The sequence below is a fragment of the Typopeltis vanoorti genome, chromosome 14 (genome assembly GCF_054136105.1).
Source record: "Typopeltis vanoorti isolate ZY-2024b chromosome 14, IOZ_Tvanoo_1.0, whole genome shotgun sequence".
Classification (NCBI taxonomy): Eukaryota; Metazoa; Arthropoda; class Arachnida; order Uropygi; family Thelyphonidae; genus Typopeltis; species Typopeltis vanoorti.
In genome coordinates, this window is record NC_143562.1 from 119,997,789 (window position 1) to 120,019,444 (window position 21,656).

Genomic DNA, 21,656 nt, shown 5'->3' on the forward strand with positions numbered 1-21,656 from the left:
CTTATTCACTGGCATAATAAAAGTAATTGTTTTTATTGCCTCTGCAGTATAGTGGCTGTTAGGGAGGGCGTGTTCACTGCAAGTGAGTTACTATCTCCCCACATGAACTTGTTTAAGCTTTTTTTCATGTGTGAAGTATATGCGAAACTTTTATTGGTAACAGAAAACTAGCTCGGATGACAGTGATAATATAAAACGAGTTTTGATATGTATATAAAGTCAATATCAACAGTCCCTGATTACGGACGCGTGATGAAAGGGACAGGAAGATTTGGAGCTTTCCTGGAGAGCATTCGAAGTAAATACAATTAACCACTGCTTTGAAATGAAACATATGAATAAGCAATATTTACTAATATTCACTAAGCGCCGAAATACGCAGGAAGCAAAGTTTGTGAACCAACACCAATGTGTGAATTTTTCCATTAAAATATAAAAAATAATAAAAAATAAATAATAAAAGTTAAATACGTTTCTTTTAAAATAAAAAAATCTACTTAGTCTTAAAACATTTTAAATTTGTTTTCATTATTTCACGTCCCCCCCCTCAACAAAATCTACGACCCCCAAGGGGGCCGTGGCCCACAGTTTGGGAAGCGCTGCGCTAGACCAAATCCCTAATGTCGTTACTTCCTGGTTGCGAAACCTTGTCAGTATAACACACAAATCGGACCGTTTTATGCCAATTGCGAAAACTTTTACACTTTGCCACATTGAAAAAACAGCCATCATCGCCTGCCTACACTGGAAGTTTATTCGAGTCATTCTGCAGGACCGCTTTGATTCTATGTTGTCCTTCCCAACTTAGGTCATCAGCTAACAACTGAATAAACCCCTCTGATCAGATAATCTCCGAAAACCTCTCCTGTCTTGCTTCTCTCTGTTAATCTTTCATACCTTTGAGTGCTTGTTCTTCCCAAACTCTCTCTCTCCCTTCATTATCCTGATTCTCTTTCACTCCCACACCTGACCTACACACATTAGCAAACTATACTTCAAGCCTCCTAATCTCACCTCTACTCAACTCGGATCTCACGCCTTCCATCTCATTTGTGACCGCTTTCATTTTTCTCTCTGCGCAATGAAACTTCCACAACGAATGGCCAGAAATCAAAGGTGGACTATCCTGAGAAGACACTAAATCCAAAACAAAATTTTGCGAATCCACTCTATCAGCACCCTCAGGAATGAAAACAGATGGCTGCTTCATTTCTCCTCTTCTATTCATTTATTAAAATGGAGACCAAAATCTGTAGTGCTGACGCCATTTCATTCGCTTGTTTGGAACATATGATTCCTTCGAAATGTCTTTGAATGAATCATTCATATAAATCATACGAGTATAAAGCTACTTTATACGTACGTAACTGAAAATTATATGTTACTAGAATAGCAGACCTCCCCCCCCCCTCCTACACGGCATCGCAAAACTCCTAGTGTATGTGAAGGACCAGCGACGTGTGATAGCAGAACACCAAGACTGAAATCTCTCTCTCTCTCTACCCTGTGTGAAGTGATCTGATGAGTATAACTCGGTTGAAACGGAAGAAGAAACGAACGAGTGACTCTTTCCACGAGTCACTTCGAGGATGACTCTGAGTGTAGACACACCATTCAACAGTTGTAGGAATAGACGACTGACTGGTGACTGGAGTAACATGGACCTTGGATTGAACTATCCAAATGATCAGCTATGGGAACAAATTGTCTGTGATTCCACTTTGCAATTCTATATCTTTACTCGATTGCGGTAGACCCACATAACTTAAGCGATACTTTATTTGGGTCTGTTACTGCTCACTACCAACTTTCTCTAGTTCCGCTAAAGATCCCTTTCTTTGTTTTTTGACAGCATTAATTCACTCGTGTCACCACCACAGTTAGAATCGCTTCTCTTGTTTGACGGCGATTCTGCTCTGCGCTGTTGAGTCATTCATTACCTGTTGGGTATTGCCAAAAACAACCAAATGAACGTTCATTCAACAGCTGAGGCAAAAGATTTTACATTCCTTTCGCCCTTAATTGCATTTGCTGTTTATAGAGGTAAAGAACGGTGATCATGTACAACTTCACCATGCTATATGAAGTCTACAACTGCTTCAGATTTGTGCATGCCAATGAAATGTTTACAAATATCGGGGAAAATAAACTTTTAAAAAAACTTTTCGATACAGGAAATATGCTAATACAAAATTATATTGGAGTAGGAGAAAGGGTTGCATATCTGGTTTAGGAATTTTCTGGCAAGTAGACCTCAGTTAACAAAAATTGGCACAAATCATAGCCAGGGTATATACGGATCAACACGATGTCCCTCAAGGCGCAATATCATAACCTACTCTATTCAACGTATATTACGAGTATATTCACAGCCTGGCTGTGAATTACACTGTAATCAAACATACCGATACGCAGATGATACCGCATTACTTTGAATCCACATTGCAGAACGGGATCTCCTCTCTCCCTTCAAAGCACAACTGCAACTAAACGAACTAATGGCCTACTTTTATTACTGTTCAGTTATAATAACTAACACTAAAACACAAACGCTAATTATAAAGAACCCAAGAATCTTGCCCTCCCAGCACTGTTGGTTCTATATAGTCACATAACCACCGCATTAATAACTACAACGGCTGCCACTGGCCTGAAATCCCACCCGTAATATATACTGTACACCGAATACTTTACATAAAATGCCACTTTACACATTTTGTGATTTAAGAATTGTACTAAACATATAGAATATCTACATACACTCCGTATCACTGCTGCAAAATTTCAAGGAAACAGACATGATGCCAACTAGCTTAATAATAAGAAAGAAAGAAAACACCCACACAATTCAACAACGACCGTATACTGAACTATTACGGAACCCTAAAGTACGAACTATAGAAGATATATCAAACACAATAAGGCAGACGGCAACATCCGTACCACATAAAACATAGACCTTTTATTATTATTATTATTATTATTATTATTATTATTATTATTATTATTATTATTATTATTATTGGAAATGGAAACAACTTAAGAAGTCGCCGAACAATATCGCTTTAAAAGCTGAATAAAAAAGAAAACGGAATCTCCTAACAACACAGATAAGAACGGCAAAAAGAAACTATTACAGCAACAAATTAACAACAGCTCAGAATGACATAAAGGAAACCTGGCACCTGATTAATGAAATGCCGGACAATATACACAGAACCACTGCCTCAGAAACAATAAAACACAGCTTTGCCTGCGACCACAAATCCCTCAAACAACTGGCAAACAAATTTAATCAGCACTTCGTGAACTCTGTCCAAAAGCTACAAGAAACAACCTTTCCTCACACAAACGAACATTCTCCACCTGGTCCAGGAGCAACCCAGTCGATGTGGTTCCCCACAGCAACAAAAGAAGAACTATCACTGGCAATTCAACAAATTAATGCTAACAAAGGACCGTGGATAGACGGAATCAGACCAAAAGACATCAAGAAACACTCAACCAACCTACTTCCAGTTATTCAAAAACTGTTAAATAAAATCTTCGAAATGGGACACATACCTGAAACACTGAAGACTGCATTAATCACACCCATACACAAACAGGGAAAAAGAAACATTATAAGTAATTACAGACCCATCGACACGCTGTCTGTAATCAACCAAATCATGGAGCGCATCGTGCATCAGAAACTCTCCACATACGTTGAAAAATTTCAAATCATACCCAAAACACAATATGGCTTTCAAAAAAATAAAGGAACGGCAACACTCCTGGAAGATTTCACAGATCTAATAAATGCTGCATTGGATAAAAACAGAATAACATTAGTGGTATTCATTGACCTAACAAAAGCATTTGACAGACTAACACACAAAACCTTGTTAACGAAGCTAACCCATATCGGAATTGGAGGTCGTCTACTCCAGTGGTTTAAAGCATACACGAAAAACAGAAAGCACACCACACGTATAGGATCAGCATACAGCAAAGAGGTACATGTAACCTGTGGAGTACCACAAGGAGCTGTCCTATCTCCCATTCTATTTAACATATACACACACACGACATAAGCCAACTCCCCCTAAAAAGTAAAATCTTCCAGTACGCAGACGACACGGCCATAGTATCCATTCACAACAATGCAAATATCGCTTACACAAATATGCAACACAACATCAATCAAATCACTAACTGGTTAACCGAAAACGGCATATATATAAACCCAGGGAAAACAAAGCTAATGGTATTCAAAAACCCCCAAACCCTGCCCATAGAAACTAAATATCTCACTATCCAACATTCATCCTCCTATACAAAAAGCGTAGAACCTAAAATCACAACCATCACACAGGTGAAAACAACACGCTACCTTGGACTTCACTTCGATGCAGATCAAAGTTGGAATAGCCATACAAACTACCTACATACCAAGCTTAGGATAATAGCAAGCAAACTATACAGGTTAAAAGACATTGCCCCAACCCACATAAAAATACTAATCTATAAAGCATTATGTGAAAACATTTTAAGATATGCAATCACATCATACGCATTCTGTGCAGACTATAGACTTAACAGGCTACAATGGTTGCAAGATAAAATGGTAAAACTGATATTCTGGGAACAACCCACTCTTATGCAGGAAGCACGGACAAAACACAAAATATTTAAGGTGAAACACTTACGCCACTACATAGTCATGTTAAAACACTACTACAGCCCAACATATAGAGTAAGCAGAACAACATATCAAATAACAAGACCACAGTCAACAAACTACATAACATACAAGTACAACAATCACGACGGCAAAGCCACCCAAAACTTCTACGTACCTGACATGATAAACAAACTGCCGTTCGACAACAGAAACCTAGGAACATACAGAGAGCTGAAACAGGCGCTGTATAAATATTATAGCAAGAATGAAAATTAGAGCAATTCCTGTTTTTCTCTCCCCCCCACACACACTCACACACACACACACATAAACCTATGACAAACCCCCTCTCAAAAACCATCACTACAAGAACACAAAGAAACAAACACACCATGTGTAAACCCAACCCTATTTGCACAAAAAAAGAAGAAAAAAAAAGTTAAACTGTAATAGCAGTTGAAGTCTTCCAAGCACGTACCAACAAACAGTAAAATCAATACCTGGCTTGTGACCATTACAGGAACGTAACCATGAAACCACCACCATCTATCATCTATTATCTTCCTCAGATAAGCTCAGCTAAGCTTCGAGGAAGAAAATTATTAACTTGCAAGTATCTGTAAATCACAATTGCAACGTGTTATAAATATTATATATATATAATTATTACAGCATCTATGTATGCAATTTATCTGAGACATAAAAAATAATAATAATAACAATAATAAATAAATAAATAAATTATTATTGTTATTGGTATTATTATTATGTATATTCTATATTCAAAAATTCTTATAATCTTATTGTAAATAAAGTCACTCAATATGATAAAAAAAATTATTATTATTGTTAATAATAGCTATATTAAAGTATGTACAACATCTAGGCTAATTAACAGGTAGTATACTAATTCTAAAACAGACACAAGAAATAATATGTCCAGCAAAAATGATATAGAATGACATTGTATTCAGCATATGTTTACAAAAAATGTTATTAGTTAATAATTAGTTATACGTCAATGGCAGCTAAAATACCTTCATACAAGCTAAACACTGGCTTTCAAAGACCCGGATGAAATGAACAGTTCCTCTTATACTGCTAACATTATTATTGTTAATAAATTTAGTTTAATCCTTAATCCAAGTGTGAGCAAACAAAGTTTGCGCCTGAAAGTATCTTCAGGACTGGGGTAAGGTGAAGAGACCTCAATATAGGTCGAAACTAGTCTGGGTAGTGGCCCTTCCCTTAATGCATAACATTAGACATATCCGCAAGGAGATGTGTTTTGCATTATTATAGGAGATACTGAGACAGGAGTGTTGATAGCTTGCTCCACCTTTGCAAGGAGTCGCCCGGTGTTGTACACCAAATCTTTTGCTAAACCGAAAATGTAATGATAATGTACACACACACACACACACACACACACACACACACACACACACACACACACACACGCGCGTAAGGATTAGGAGTAAAATAACCAAGTTTATAAAATTACTTAGTAACCCTAATATATACACACATATATACAGTAAAGAATTAAGTGTATATATATATATAAAGAATTAAGTAATTAATACCTCACAAAGTGCGAGCATAAGGCTCACAACCCCCCCCCCCCCCATCAAGCTTCTCGACACAGACAAAGGGGAAAACAAAAAGCGTTTTATGCTTCATCCAGCAAGCCAGTAATTGTTGTTGTAATTAATACATATATATATATATATATATATATATATATAGATTACGAAAAAGCATTTGACAAAGTAAAAAGATACTGTTTGATATATTACAAAGAATAAATATACCTAATATTTTACTACATGCAATATTGAATATATATAAAGATAATGAAATAAAAATAAATGAAAAGCTGTCTGAAAAACAATCTATAAACCAAGGGGTAAGACAGGGATGCCCTCTGTCTCCAACACTTTTCAATATTTACATTAATGAAATATTAATACAGTGGAACACTTTAAACAATCAAGGTATAGAAATTTTCCGGAATAACAAAATAAATACGCTATCATTTGCAGATGATCAGGTAATAATATCAGATAAGGAAGACAATTTACAAAGAGCAATATATAATTTAAACATTATAGTAGAACAGTTAGGAATGAAAATTTCCATAGATAAAACTAAAACAATGGCATTTTGTGGACAAACTCCAGTTAGAAGCAAAATAGTTATTAATAATAAAATAATAGAACAGATAAATACTTTCAGTTATCTTGGATGTGAAATATCATATGAAGGAGAAAAAGACATAAAATTAAACACTTCAAAATTTTTACAGATTATAGGCCTGATAAACAAAACACTCAACCCAAATATAGTACAAAAAGAAACACGCTTGAAAGTATACAATACTTTAGCAGTGCCCACATTATTATATGGCAGTGAAATTTGGGCAATAAACAAACAAGATAAACAAAGAATAAAAACAAGTGAAATGAGATTCACGAGAAGAACTGCAAAATACCCATTATTAGATCAAAAAAGGAACGAAGACATTTTAAAAGAACTAAAAACAAAATCAATAGAAGAAAAACTAAACAATTATAAACAAAAATGGATTGAATATGTAAACTGAATGTCCAACACCCAACATCCTAAACAAATACTGAAATATAAGGCAATTGGAAAGAGAAGGCAGGGGAGACCTCAAAAAAGGATATTGGATGAATAATGAGACCGGAACAGACCAAATCCCAAGTATGCAAACAATTAAGTTTGCGCCTGAAACATAGTTCAAGTTTATTACATACATACATACATATATATATATATATATATATATATATACAGGGTGTTCGGGATAAATTTGACATATTTATAATTAATTATATTTTTCCGTAAGTTACATGTATTAACACACACTTCTCTTCATTTAAAAGTTTGGACCCTTCTTCATTCATATACAAGATGTCAGAAAGGATGGATAGCTGGAACCCACCTGAATCATGGAAGAGAATAACTTGTATCATGATGATTCGTGCCCGCCATCAAAATAAGGATATTACGACTGCTGCCCAATGCTCCCTGAATACAGTAAAAACAATCAGGCATGAACTAGAGACTTGCAATGGTGACTACGAGGATGTAGCAAGAAGAAAGATCCCTAGCAGACGATCTGATTGCGTTCGTACAGCAGAATTCCTCGCAAATCTGCAGGAACAGGTGTTGAAGAACCCTGGCATTGGAATTCGGGCTTTGTTCGTGGAGTTGCTAACTGTAGTCAAGCCCTGGATAACAAGGGTAGCCAATGGTAGGCCGTATGTATGGCAGCAGGATTCGGCCCCTTGCCACACCTCTGGGAAAAGTCAAAAATGGTTGTCTGAAAATTTCTACGACTTCACCAGTCCAAATGTTTGGCCTCCAAACTCCCCAGACCTTAACCCCATGGATTATTTTGTATGGGGCGCAGTTGAAAAAGACACCAATCGCACTTCCAGTAATACAAAAGCCCAGTTAATGGATAAAATTAAAACAGTTTTTGCGGCCCTTCCCAGGGAGACTGTAGCATCAGCTTGTTCGAGGTTCCGAAGCAGAATTGAAGCTGTGATCGATGCTAATGGTGGTTATTTTGAGTAAATCTTGTTGATAGTATTGTAATTAAATCTGCCTGTAATGTTTTTTTGTCAATTCATTAAATTTAATAGATACAAAGAAGATTTTCTTTTTCCTTACGAAACTGTCAAATTTATCCCGAACACCTTGTATATACTCTGTACGATAATAAACTTGGTCAGTCAATTATTATTATTATAGCTTAAAAATGCCAAAGCTATTCAATCAAGAAAATCGACTCTTCTCGTTAGAGTGTGAATTGCCAGTGGATCTGAGAAAATTGTTGTACACCTTAATAGCAGCTAAAACATCTTCAAACAGTGAAAATGTTTTCTTGTTATTGTTAATACCACAGCGTTTTTAATCGGTTATAATTCAAAAACTCAGTTAATTATATTTCTACGGATCAAGTAAATCGTATTACAAATTATAAAAAGAAATTCAGGTATTTAAATCCATATATTTTGGCTACGTATGTTAATACGATATTTGTTATACGTTTATTTATTTATACGTAAATATTCATATTTATACGATATTTATTTATACGTAAAAAATTGACCATTACTTCAAGCATATCTTAGTGAACAAGCAGTTTATGTAGACACCATAATATTAACAGAAGATTCATGAACTAACGAGGAACTTCTGCGGTGCAATTCAGCAGACGTGAAATGCATAATGTGCAGATAAAATAGCGTGTTTGCTGATAAACAGTGCGTAGTTAAATAATGTAAACGGTGGGTCGGGGTCTAGTCGTCCTCCGCGATGAGTCCTTGGACTCTCTCTGATCCGCGTAATAATGAAAATAAATAAATCTTTTAACAACTTTTATTCCCCGTTACTTTTAATAATAGTAATTATAATTACTGTCATGAAAAATAAGTGGGGAATTCTTGTCTACATTAAACAAAAATACACTGCAGGTCAAGTATTATAGTTAAAAATAAGTCAACTTACGTTACTGCAAATTTCAATTACTGTGGGGGAAAAAAATGATGTCGCTAATAAAAAATGATGTCGCTAATATTATTGTTGTCGTTGTTTATGAACAAATGTAGCTGTAAAATGTTAATAAAAATGTAATTGTGAAATTAGTGAAATTGCTAACTGTTCAATTGTAAATTATTGAACTTGTAACTGAAAAATTACGAAACACACATTACATGTATATGCGCTGAAAATCAAATAACTTTTGAAAAATAATAAACGGTTTTGTTGTTAAAAATAATAAAATAATAATTAAAAATTATTGTGCGAAAATAGTCGCAATATTTTGTGTTACATTTTAACATTAATTGTAAACATTAATGTTTCAATCAACCTCCGTCATTGCCATGGTCACTCTTATTGCCGTAGACGCGAAGGCTTTACCTACCCGGCTGTCGAAGTTGGCACGAATAAGGAAGAAGAAAAACAAGCCAAAAGACGTCTCTTTGCAACTCCATTGGTGTGTGCGTGTGTAGAATACACCTGTGAAGGACAGTGGTGTGTGTGTGTGTGTGTGTTTTTATGTATCCTCCTGGAAAGCAATGGAAAGGGTCCCAAAGAATGAAATGAAAACACGGAAAAGCTCACCAGGAATTTAAAAAAAGAAAGTGAAAATTTTATTTCACTTCTTTCGTTCAGTTGTTTCTTGAACAGCATCCAAGAATTGAAGGATGCTTCCGTCGTGTCGCATAAGCCTTCGGAATAATAAGCGATCGGTTTCTGAGTTAGGTGACAGAAACCGATATCTGCCGGAGTGTGAATATTAACGACGCTCCAGGATGTGCTTTTGATGATCGAACCGAAGCGAAATGGAAAACAGAGGCGTGGTCGAATTCGTCGCATAACCCGAACAGGATGTAAAATTCCAACGCATTCAAGGAGAGTGCGATGTTTACCTTCATTTCGCAATGCTCGTGCTTAAATGAGAGATGAGATTTAATAGAGATCGGGCATCCCCAATTTTCGGAACGTTTCGAATAAGCGAATATAATTAAAGAAATTTTTTTTTAATTATGGAATTTTGTAATGCGTGCGGGAGGGGGGACTAAAAGGTAGACATGCAGATGAATATTACTTCCGTCGATAACACAGAATGTCGCTTGAGGAAAAAAAAAAAAAAACTCGTTCTTCAAACTGTGGTCAAAAGAAAAAGAGAGTAATGTAAAGTCTTAGTCCTTAATTTTGGATGTTTCTCACATTGAGGACAAGTTCTTACATTTATGAAATGAAGCCTCATTCATTGCAGTTGGGGGGAGGCAGTGAAAGAGGAAGAATGCGCATTATTTCTACTACTGTGCCCGATTTTAGGATTCAATTATGCATTTCGGCAATCCGATTGTTTCCTTTACTTTTTTTTTTTCTTCTCTCCCGATAGTTCAGTGGGAGATCTCTCGCTGTCTCTCCCCCCCCACACACACCACCACCCAATTAACCATCGTAAAATATTCAAATGACAAATCGCGTTCTCTGACGTGCTAGGAAGGTAGTGAAGTTGTGAACATCGGATGTTTTTTTTTTTTCATGTTTATTGAGTATTTCGTAGACCATGGGAAATAATCCCCCCTTCCCCCCCCAAAAAAAAACCGAGGCAATGACTTGTCCATATACATAATCGAGCGCAAATTTCTCTCAACTAAACAAGCTGAAATTACAAAGTTTTGCACACTGATGGCTCCGCCACCTCTCGACTAAATTTTTTTCTGACACTAACAACCCCCCCCTCCTTTATTCTGTCCTCACTTTCCCTTCCCTTATTTTACTCATTTTCTTTTCCTCCTCTCCAACCTCCTCCCCCCATTTCTTGATCCTTTCCAATGGTCCCAGTCATTGGTGCACCCAGGTGGGGCCAGGGGAACAGGTCCCCTCCCCCCCCCCCCCAAAAAAAGGAAAACAGACGAAAATTTTTCAAAAATCTTTTCCTAATTAAAATTATTATTTTTTTAAAATTTATGTTGTGTCGTGTCTTCTATTTCTATGCTACTTATGAATTAGCGGTCATATAACGTGGGAATTCCTCATAGCTCTCGGGAATCACGGCCGCTGTGAATGCAAGGCGAGCAAGTAGTGCCTGGGCGGATCAAGCGCTACTTCGTTTGCCCGAGCCCGGCCAGAGAAGATCACGGGTATCATGGATTGGCGATCACTGCAGATGTTCAGTCAATAGATCGTATGCGATGCGTTGTATGTATTCTCAAGTGGTCTACTCAACTCTCCCCCCCCCAAGATTAAGTCTTGAATGCTCCCTCCCCCAATTAAATCTTGAGTGCTCACCCCCCCCCCCCCAAGATTAAATCCTCAGTGCGCCACTGGTCCCAGTACCACTTTTCTTCCACGTCAAAAAAGACCGCACCGAGAGAAGCGAAGTGACCTTTCCAATCACCCCACGTTTGATGCCGACTACTCCAAAATAGCGTAGCGTTGTATCATAGTAATTAATTTATGCATTAATTCCTTCGAAGAAAGAATCAAAGGCTCTTAACCAACTATTTTGCTTTTCGTTATGGGGTGCTTTAGAAGCCTTACTTGATTTCACTGTCGTATCAATCCTGTTTTAAGTTTCACAGAAAGTTTGATTATTTCTGGGAAAACTCCCATGTTTGATTATTTGTTAGTAAAAGTTGATCAGAGCCGATAGAAACGTGCGTTCTGTATTCCTATCAGCAACAAAGACCGTGTCTTGTTTTAAAATACGATTTCGCCACACTCCAGAAATAAGGGCTTCGCTTAGAATGGATTTTTGACGGAGTCACTTCGACCGAGGTCGAATATCATCAGTAAGAAGCAATAGACTTTCGACATTCGTGGGATAGTACGAAAAAACGTGCGAATCGACGATGGCAATGACTCGGAAGGGGAGGCAGTCATAATGCAAATCGCTACCTGCTGCATTTACGGAACGAACAAATCTCATTTTCTTAATGCATCCTATTTTTACAAGTTCTTTCTCTCTATACAAAGTTAAGACTTTATAGACAGAGACAAAAACAAAATCTCACCGCTCATTTACGAGAGCGTCGCAATTAACACGACTTTCTCTTCAATGGTGTTAGTAGCGTGGGATTCAAAGAAGCACGTGATAAACAAGCAAACGCATGAACAGTATTATATATTCAAGCTGTGGCTCAATACTGTACTTTCACAAGTTCAGTAAGGCACGCAGCTTGCTCTTCCACGGCCACGCCTGAATAATAAGATTTGCTTCACCTAACAGAAGAACCTTAACGATTCTCCGACAAGGTCACGAGACGTCTAGCAAGAAGTCTATTACGACTGTAAAATAAAAAAAAAAGCGAAACATTCAGGTAACAGAAGCAAGCATGAAGGAAGAGGCCACTTGCGGGCATGTCACAGCAAACAGCTGTCTAGTTATAGGTTTGTCTTGTAATGGCGCCAAAGGGCCCCCGCGTGGGATGTGTAAGCCGGATCAGAATGTCAATATCCTTCATTTACCTTGTGAGTTAGTTCGGTGAAGGTTATGGAAGGTCAGATGGGCTGCTTAGTGTCCTCTGTTTTCGACTAAAATAAACGTTGGGATGGGGGGACAACCACGCAGGGAGTGTATCGTGTTCAAAAAAAATTAAACGCAAAAGTTATAGCATTTTTCTATGCTGAAATTAAACAGCGCGTGACAAAATAACGTACACCTACGTAATATCGAAAAACTTAAAAAAAAAAAAAAATCCACCATTCCAAAACATTCTTACGTTTCGGCTTCTTTTCCTATTAAAAGCAAAACGATCTGCTTTTATCGCGGGGATCATTTTACTTTTAGCAGAGAACCCTATTAAAATTCAAGTCATTAGAATTTTAAAAAATGCCCAGTTAGCATCAACGAGCCTGGCGATTTCCGAAAGATAATTACAGTTAAATGAGTGCCACCTGCTATACCCTGTTGAGAATGAAAACAGTTAAAGGATTTTACTTTAAACGATAAGAAAGGTGAACAAGATGCAAAAACTGTACTTTCTTCAAAATAGAAAAGAGTCAACATTGTTTGCCTTTCTTTTTTTCCGCTGTTCATTTGAAATAAACAATCAAACAAAAAAACCGTACGGGGCGCGCTATTTTTCAGACTACTGTACCAGTTATGATTCAGCAGCACAAGATGGCATCGGAAGTGAAGTTAACCATCAGGGACTACACGAGTAAGTATATGGAGACCATCTGCCTACCAGTTGACCAAATGTTGCGAGTTTTTCGACTTAGACTGATATTTCTTTCATGCATCATCAGAGTTCCAAATCATTATTCACGAAGTGCGTTTCTTTGCAGCGAACCTCGTTCGTAAATGCGAATGACATCACTTCCCAATCACACAAGAACAAGGATTTACCAGCACCAGAAATTTAGAAGAGATTTTTAATCGATTTGTATGAAGAAGTGACATGGATGCAGATTCATTCAATCATTGTTCTATGTCCCATTTTTTAATTTGTTTTATAAGAACCCAAGAGTCGCGCGGTTAGCTGAGTGGTTCTGCGCTCCGCAACCTTATGCCTAAGAAAGGAGTAGTGTCCTGCGTTCGATTCTCATCACCGACTTGAGGAACTAAGGATCTTTCTCAGACATAGCCAAGTTAGACGGTCTTGGGCGTGGACAGCAGGGTTTTTCTCCCCAGTAAAAAACCCAGATAAACTGGGGTTTTTTACTCTCGCAAAGCAGGCAAACCGTTCTTAAGAACACAACGCTTCACAGACAATTACACATGGTTGAGCGTGGGCGTAACTACCCCACCTCGTAGGGAATTATGAAATCCAAAAATGGGAGGGCAAGGCCCTATGTCGGGCTTCTTCGGCACCACAGCCCCTATGTGGGGCTGCAGTGCCGAAGAAGAAGAAAGAAGCCTGACTTCCCATAAAGTAATTTTAGTAATGATAGGAAGGCTAATCCTATCTCTACCTCACAGTGTGCCATATCCTATAAGTGCACGTGTTTCCTGGACGGCTTTTTATCATACGGAGGGAGAGAAACCCCATCACTTCGATATGAGACAGGCTAAACTCACCTTCAGTTGAAAATTCCAGGGCCTTTTATAAAAGTCCCTGGTGTGCTAAACGGATTTCGAAACCTGGTCTTTCTTCCTCCGGGGTTATGGAGGAATCTCAGAGAGTGGAAGAGCATAATAAATGATGAAATACGAACCTTAAAACAATCTTGCCAATATAGGTAGCTAGAGAAGCGAACAGTCTCCACTTTGCAATCAGCAAGCTGCGAGTTTCAATTCCACTGTTGTATGTTGAGATAATATTAGGTGGTCGATAATATTCGTAGTTTGATGACTGTTTCCTATCTTTCTTGGATGAGACAGTTATATAACAGTTTCTGCATTTATCCAGGGGATACTTTTACTTCTAGCAGAGAACCCTATTAAAATTCAAGTAATCAGAATTTTAATAAATGTCCTAATAATAGTAGCGTCCTAGATGGGGTTCTGATCTAGATATCTCCAACTGAAGAGCATTCTCGATCTCGATTTACTCCAATCCAATCTGATGGATTGGAGTAAAAACTCACGTTTCCAGGAGGGAGAGCGGTCATCTACATCCGGTTCACATTCATTTGAAAAGTCTTTATAAAAGGCTGAAAATGGAAACTTAAATAATATAGACAAAGCACTGAATTCCACATGAATTAACTGCCTTCCTTAGTAAAGAAAGTTGGCATAATTTCTCAGTCAACCCCCCCCCCCCCCACGATGACTCCACTGTTTGTTGCAATCATGGCATGCAGCCCATATCTGTACTAGAACTGCATAGCTGAAATCTGACTTCTTGTCATAATACTCTGGAATGTCAATAATGCAGACTGATCAATTCCGTTTTAGGTGTTGTTAAATCACCGGGCCAACTAGCCTGGTCATAAATGCCAGAGGGTTGGGGTTTTCCTGTGCGCACTTTTTAACCGTTGTCCACAAGGAAGGCGCTCCGTCAATGGTCCGTCCCCACAGAAACTCTTTTGTGTAGCCAGTAAAACGCCCAACGGGTGAAGGCGTGGACGCGTTTACGTGATGTAATGCAGGGTGGAACCATCAACGTGCGAACGCTATTCCAGCACGATCTGTAATAGTGAAAGCGGTTCTCCTCGATGGGGATTTAGTATTACATAAAATGGGCAATAAACAGATCGGACTAATACGGGAAATTTATCGAAAATAAAATATAATCTACAGAGCACTCAATGGGATGAGAAGCGGGGGGGGGGGGTGTATTGACAGATAAACTGTAATTGAAACAGCTTTTAAGCCTTTCTTCTAAATTTAACATACATAACTTTATAAAAGTGTCCTGCTTTGATGATCTAAGAAACTTCTTTAATTAACAAGTGCGCGCATGTTTTAAAAAATAAACTCGAATAAAGTGAGGCAAGTTAAATAAATTGCACGATTAGAATACTTTTTAATCAAAAATTAACTGACTCACACAGTACTGTAGTCAGTTAAAATAAATTAAAATTATTTTAATTCTTTCATCTAAAATAATTCGGACTGTTTATTTTGTTCGCAGTCTTTAACAACTCCACGTGGAACAGAAACCTCAAGAACGCCTTAAGATGCTGCGTTCTTTAAGCGTCGACAGTCAACCATGCAGGTCAGGACAGTTAAGAGGTCAACAAAACTGAGGATTACTGAAAAGTTTCAGGTCAGGGTCTTCAGACGTCCCATCTCCAATGCCAACACGTCAGGGTGGAGCCAATCGCTAGCCGGAACAGAGAGCGGGCCAAGGATAGATCTTGAAACTGTGAGCGTGCCGGAATTCCCCTGTTGCCTGTGGGTGACGAAATTATGAGGACGCGAAGAGTATTCTTGCGTGTAAATCATGGAAATTCCCTTTTTAAATTGCTGTTGTTAGAATGGTTTCCAAAAATTCATTACGCCAGCGTCTTTTCTATTTTCTTTTCTCGACTTTAAGAATAAAATAAAACCACTGCGAGCATCAACAGTGCGCACTGTCGAATGAAGAGACATCCTCAAAAGAACCACTGGCATTGTACGACACGATCCACGCCCTTCAGTTAATTTTACAGAAACCGAATTATAAGAACTTGTCGAGGGGGGGGGATACTTTTTTAAAAAAAAAAAAAAAATGAAATCCAACTCTGAAAAAGTCAATTAAATGCGTTTGTCCTCTTAAAGAGCTTCCAGCTGAAAATTATTTGCAAAAGAAACATTTACCTTCAAAAAAATAATAAATAAATGATTAATAAAATAAGTAAATAAAATAAAAATCGTGTATATATATATATATATATATATATATATATATATATATTACCGTTTTCGTTTTCATTTCATCTCAATTTGAGATAATTTTATTTTCATTTATTTAATTCCTTTATAATAATTAAACACGCTAAAGATTGCTCTAACTTTACATTAGCACCCGAAGAGAGAGAGAGAAGAAACTCGTTCAAGCAAGCTTAGAATTCGAAGGATTAAACATCAAGGATGCATTGTGAGAAAGGATGAGGGTGGCGTCAAAACTGAGGTTTTAGAGATGAATCGCTTACAGCCAAGCAACTTGGCCGTGACAGGCGATTGAGTCTATGGCATATCAATGGATAATGTCAAATAATAAATACCAGATGTCACATGGAATCTTATATGCAAATAATGCATAATATTGGATTACGCACCATGCTGAATAATGCCAGGGGTTGAAATAAATATTCGAAGAACGAATCCTTTTTGATCCTCTCAAAATTATTCTGGTTTGGAGCAAACACTTCCACTCTTCAGAGGAAGAAATAAGTTCTTCCAATCCGGATAGATAAAATATTCGCGATAAAAAAAAAAAATTTCTATCTGGAATTATTAATTCTTGCGATTATGGGAAAAAAAAGTTCCTATATTTTGTTTCAATATAAGAACATATATTGGTTTTATATGTTGGTTCGAAACTATTTCAATTCCTGCCTGAAATTGTACTCATGGCCGCAGAAATATGGTTCAGGCAATGATCACATACATCAAGAAATACTTAGTGAAGGGGATACACAGGAACTCGCAAGTCAGGGGATGCATGGTCACATGCATCACCACATTCCGTCTCCTCCGTCCAAAGTGGCAAAACTTAGCAACAACTGAACGATATCTCACTCATTTAATTACAGCACGAGCCTTTCATCGACAAACAACTAAAAGTCATCAGTCAAATCACATTCTATGAGCCTGATATATTAATGACGCGTCACATGATAAGGTAGCATATGCTAGGCCAAGCACTCTAAACTTTGTGGATACTTGTTCAATTATAAACGTTCCTCTGAAGCATGCTCTTCCGTATAACTTGTTATCTACTGTTCGGCCTATCTATGTCACTAAATCTATTACACGTTCCCATTACCACACTTTGAATATTGTGTATCGTGGAACACTGTCGAAATGCCACAATATGACTTTCCCTTAACTAGATCCATCGTCCTTGTAAAATGCCAACAAATTATTAAATTGAAACCATCCCCTAACTAATCCGTGTTGTTTCTCAAGCACCTCCACGCAGTCAGAACAACACGCTGTTTAGCAGGAAAGAGCTAGGTTCGAATCACGCCTAAGACAAGGGACTTCATAAGGATTTTTCAACTGAGTCAGTATTAAAATAATCATTCATTGTTGCAAACCTTGTTTCCTGGTCACTTAACTAGACTTTTAGGATTTAGAACAGGTTGCAAAGCTAGAACTTTGCCAGAAAGGTAGTTGCAAAAGTATAATGCATTGGTATTAATGCCACATTTGGGCTATAGTTTACACGCTCAAGAAACTCTGCTCTTAGAACAGCTCGGTCAACCAGACCAGCATATATTATTACAAAGTTCAAAATCGAAACTCTGGAATGACCTGTACCACATGTGATATTAAAAGTAATAATCTCTTAAGACATTTCTTTTCTTTACTCCGAACCATCGTTTCCTACTATCATTCAATGTTTCCCTTGAATATATTGATCATCCTCCTCGCTTGCTATTTGCATTTTCGTCAGCCGTAAAAGTTTACAAATCTCGGTAGAAATGAACTCTAGTACTGGTGACAACTGAGATCGGAGACTTCTATTGATTCCTGAAAGTTAGAACTAAAACAGTTCCGGTGTGTGGAATGAAAAGGCGGTGGAGAATTTATTTTTATTTACTTATCAGATCCTAGGAATACTTAAGTCTGAGAACCAATGGCAGCCTTCCTTGTGATCAGCAGTTTCAAAGGAAAGAAAAGATAAAAGTGTGGATCCCTGTCTTTTGTAGTCCCCAGTATAAAATGCTGTTCAAGTGTATAATGAAGTACATTAACATCATGCATAATACACAATGCTTACATAGCCCTATGGAAACGGCATTCGCTTCCACAGCGTTAGACCGCCCCCCCCCAAAACACAAGCAAACAATATACTTACAGCTTTTAGTTGCCAAATAAAGAAATAGAGTTCCTTTCGTCGGTTCCCAAGTTACGGTTATTTTACCCCCCCCACTCAGAAATTAACCATACACCTCACAGATGATAATACAAATGTTAGGACCTCAGGCCACAAGATGGCAAGCAGTTGCCTGCCATCCTCCTCCTCCTGAAAGCTGGAGAATGACTACCCAACTGCCTCCAAAAAGTTAATTAGGGCTTAGGGAGCTCCGCCTACTTCCTTTGGTGAATAAATGGCTTTAGACGATTTATTTATTTTGCATAATACTTAAATTAGTTACCCTAAACTGTTACTTGCTAGAAATCTTCTACAATGCTATCACACCAGAAGAAAGTACAGGCTGGATTCTAGCAACCAACTCTAGTAATTCAGCAGCGTTCCGAGTTAACGGATCTTTGGCACACACGTTTTCTCCCGAAAACTCAAAGTTTTAGCCTGACAACTCAGAAATGCAGAGAGTAGAACTCGTACTATTTCAGATCAACACCACTAGGATTAGAAACACGAAAAATGCCCATATTTATCTGCCGTACTTCGTCATCCGTAAGTCATTAAATCACCGATAGCCATGAACTCAGTTGCCAGCGACGACTAAGAGTGGAAATCAGTTTCCTATTTTTTCAAAAGTTATAACTTAAAAAAAAATTTCCTCCTTTGAAGAACAAAAGGAGGTAGAGGATTCACTTATCTTATTGTTCTTCAATATCTCACATTAATCTTCAGTCACCATTTAAACATATTTTGTATAGCAAAACGGACTAATCACATATATGATTACAATTTGCATAATTTTCTTAATTCAAATGAACAGATGTCATTTTCAAACTGTAAATTTGCATATAATTTCGGTCCATTTTATAATTTATTTCTCGGACGCTTTCACAGTATATTTTTATTATTATTAATTTCAATTAAGGCTAGCCTATAAAATCTATATTTCACCCTCACACTTAAAAAAAAAGTATGAGGAGGTCGGATTCGGGCTTTTAATTTCTGCATGTGCAGATCCAGCACAGCATAATAATATATCCAACTTCACCAATGATGATATCAAAATTCCTATTCATCGAATATTATCAAATTCAGGAGTTAATTTAATGTTTAATATTTGCAATGCCGGATATAAATGCGGATCGAGAAAACAAACAATTAAATTGGGGATATTCCTATTCATTACGGGACTTCTGACCGCCCTACCCCCATCGGTTTAGTCTGAACCTCTCTTATCGTTTATTATGATGATGCTTACATGACTGCTTATCGAGTCCCAGGACTCACCTCACAAACCCATTTTAATTTTTTAAATTCCGTGTTCGCTCTTGCGGGTTTGCCTGCTTTGGAAGAATAAAATCCAGTTTCCGTAAGAAAACACTGCCATTTCCTATGAGACCAGGAACGTCCCCTTCAACTGAAGAGAATAAGATACATATACAAAGATAACTGGCGTGTCATGAGAATCGAGCCAAGAACTTTGCCACCCGAAGTGTGCCTGTCGGGTCATTTACGAAGGTGCCACGGAGAGTCATTGTGACTGAGAATTTTTTTATCCTTCTTTTTCCCCACTACGGAATAATCAAGTAGGAGGTATTCAGTCGGCGTAAAACACCAACATCCTGTTTAAAGATCTGAAGAGCATCCCAAAAAGAGTCCCATGCTTGATCTCTCCAGAAAAGGATGTTTGGGATTTATTTCCTAGTAGAGCATTTTGTCACAAAGCATTTCTAACCACGATAATTTTTATAAGACGAATCCCACACGTGGAAGGTTGTTAATGTATCGTATTCGTCTCATAAAAATGATCGTGGTTAGAAATGTTTTGTGTGTGACAAAATGCTCTACTAGGAAATAAATTCCAAACAACCTTTCTCAACGGTACATCGCATTATGATTAAACACGTGCCGTCCTCTTTGTTTTTAATTGATTTTCACGTTGACTGCCAACTACGAGATAATTTGTAGTAGGCCGACTACGAGTTATCTTGTAGTTGCTGGACTTGCCTTTTTCGTGCAGCAGCGAGTATATTCGTAGCATGTAAGCGTAACTAAGGATAGTTCGCTTCTAGGAAGAGAACAAAAATTCAAGGCTGGCGTACATGAACAGAAAATTTATTCATACAATGAAAATCAAATACAAAGTAATAGAACAATTTTATTTTTTATGATATTTTTTAAAACAACCTTCCACACAAAGTGCTGGCTTCTCTTCGTAGGCTGGACAATAATAACGCGTTTCTATTTGTTTTTTAGCTTGGGTACAAATTAGACATGACTTTGTCTTTGTCGGACGCAGTTTTTTTTTTTTTTTTTTTTTTCCGGTAGGTGGGATACTCTCTAAATAATGAACTTCTTCCGATCCAACTTTCTTTGAAACTGGTAGATTTTTGTCATCCTCGGCAAAAATCTCGTCAAATTCTGACTCACTTAGATTAGCGTAGTACTCAAGTTCTTCTTGAGTCAGTGGTCTTTTCTTATCCATATTGTGGGGTTATAAATATATATAATAATAATTATTATAAAACAAAATACTCAAGAAAGAAGTAAATGTAACGTACTCGACTAAGTTTTATTCACCACTGACGAATTTATACACATATCTCGAACTCTGCTTTAGCGAAACGATAAATCGAAGCATGTCTGAGTACGAATTAACTCGGAGTTGGCTACGGCGAAGAAGTTTCTTACATGTGCTAACTACGAAATAACTCGTCAGTCCTTTTTTTCCAAAAAAAAAAAAAAAACATTTTGTATGTTTTTTGGTGATTACTATGCATTATAATTAGGGTTTTGAAAAGACGGCCACAGAGCATAGTCGAGAGGAAAACGACATTTGTCCACTGGTTAGAAAAACCTGGGTTCGAATTCCATCATGGAGTTCCTGCCAAATTCCGCCTACCGTCAGTACAGAAGACGATGTACCGTGACTCGTTGGACCACGACTTGTCCAGTCGCGGTGTTCCTGATAACACTGTCCGATTCGTCAGAGAAATCAGTAGTTTCCATAATAGGCATGAGACTGC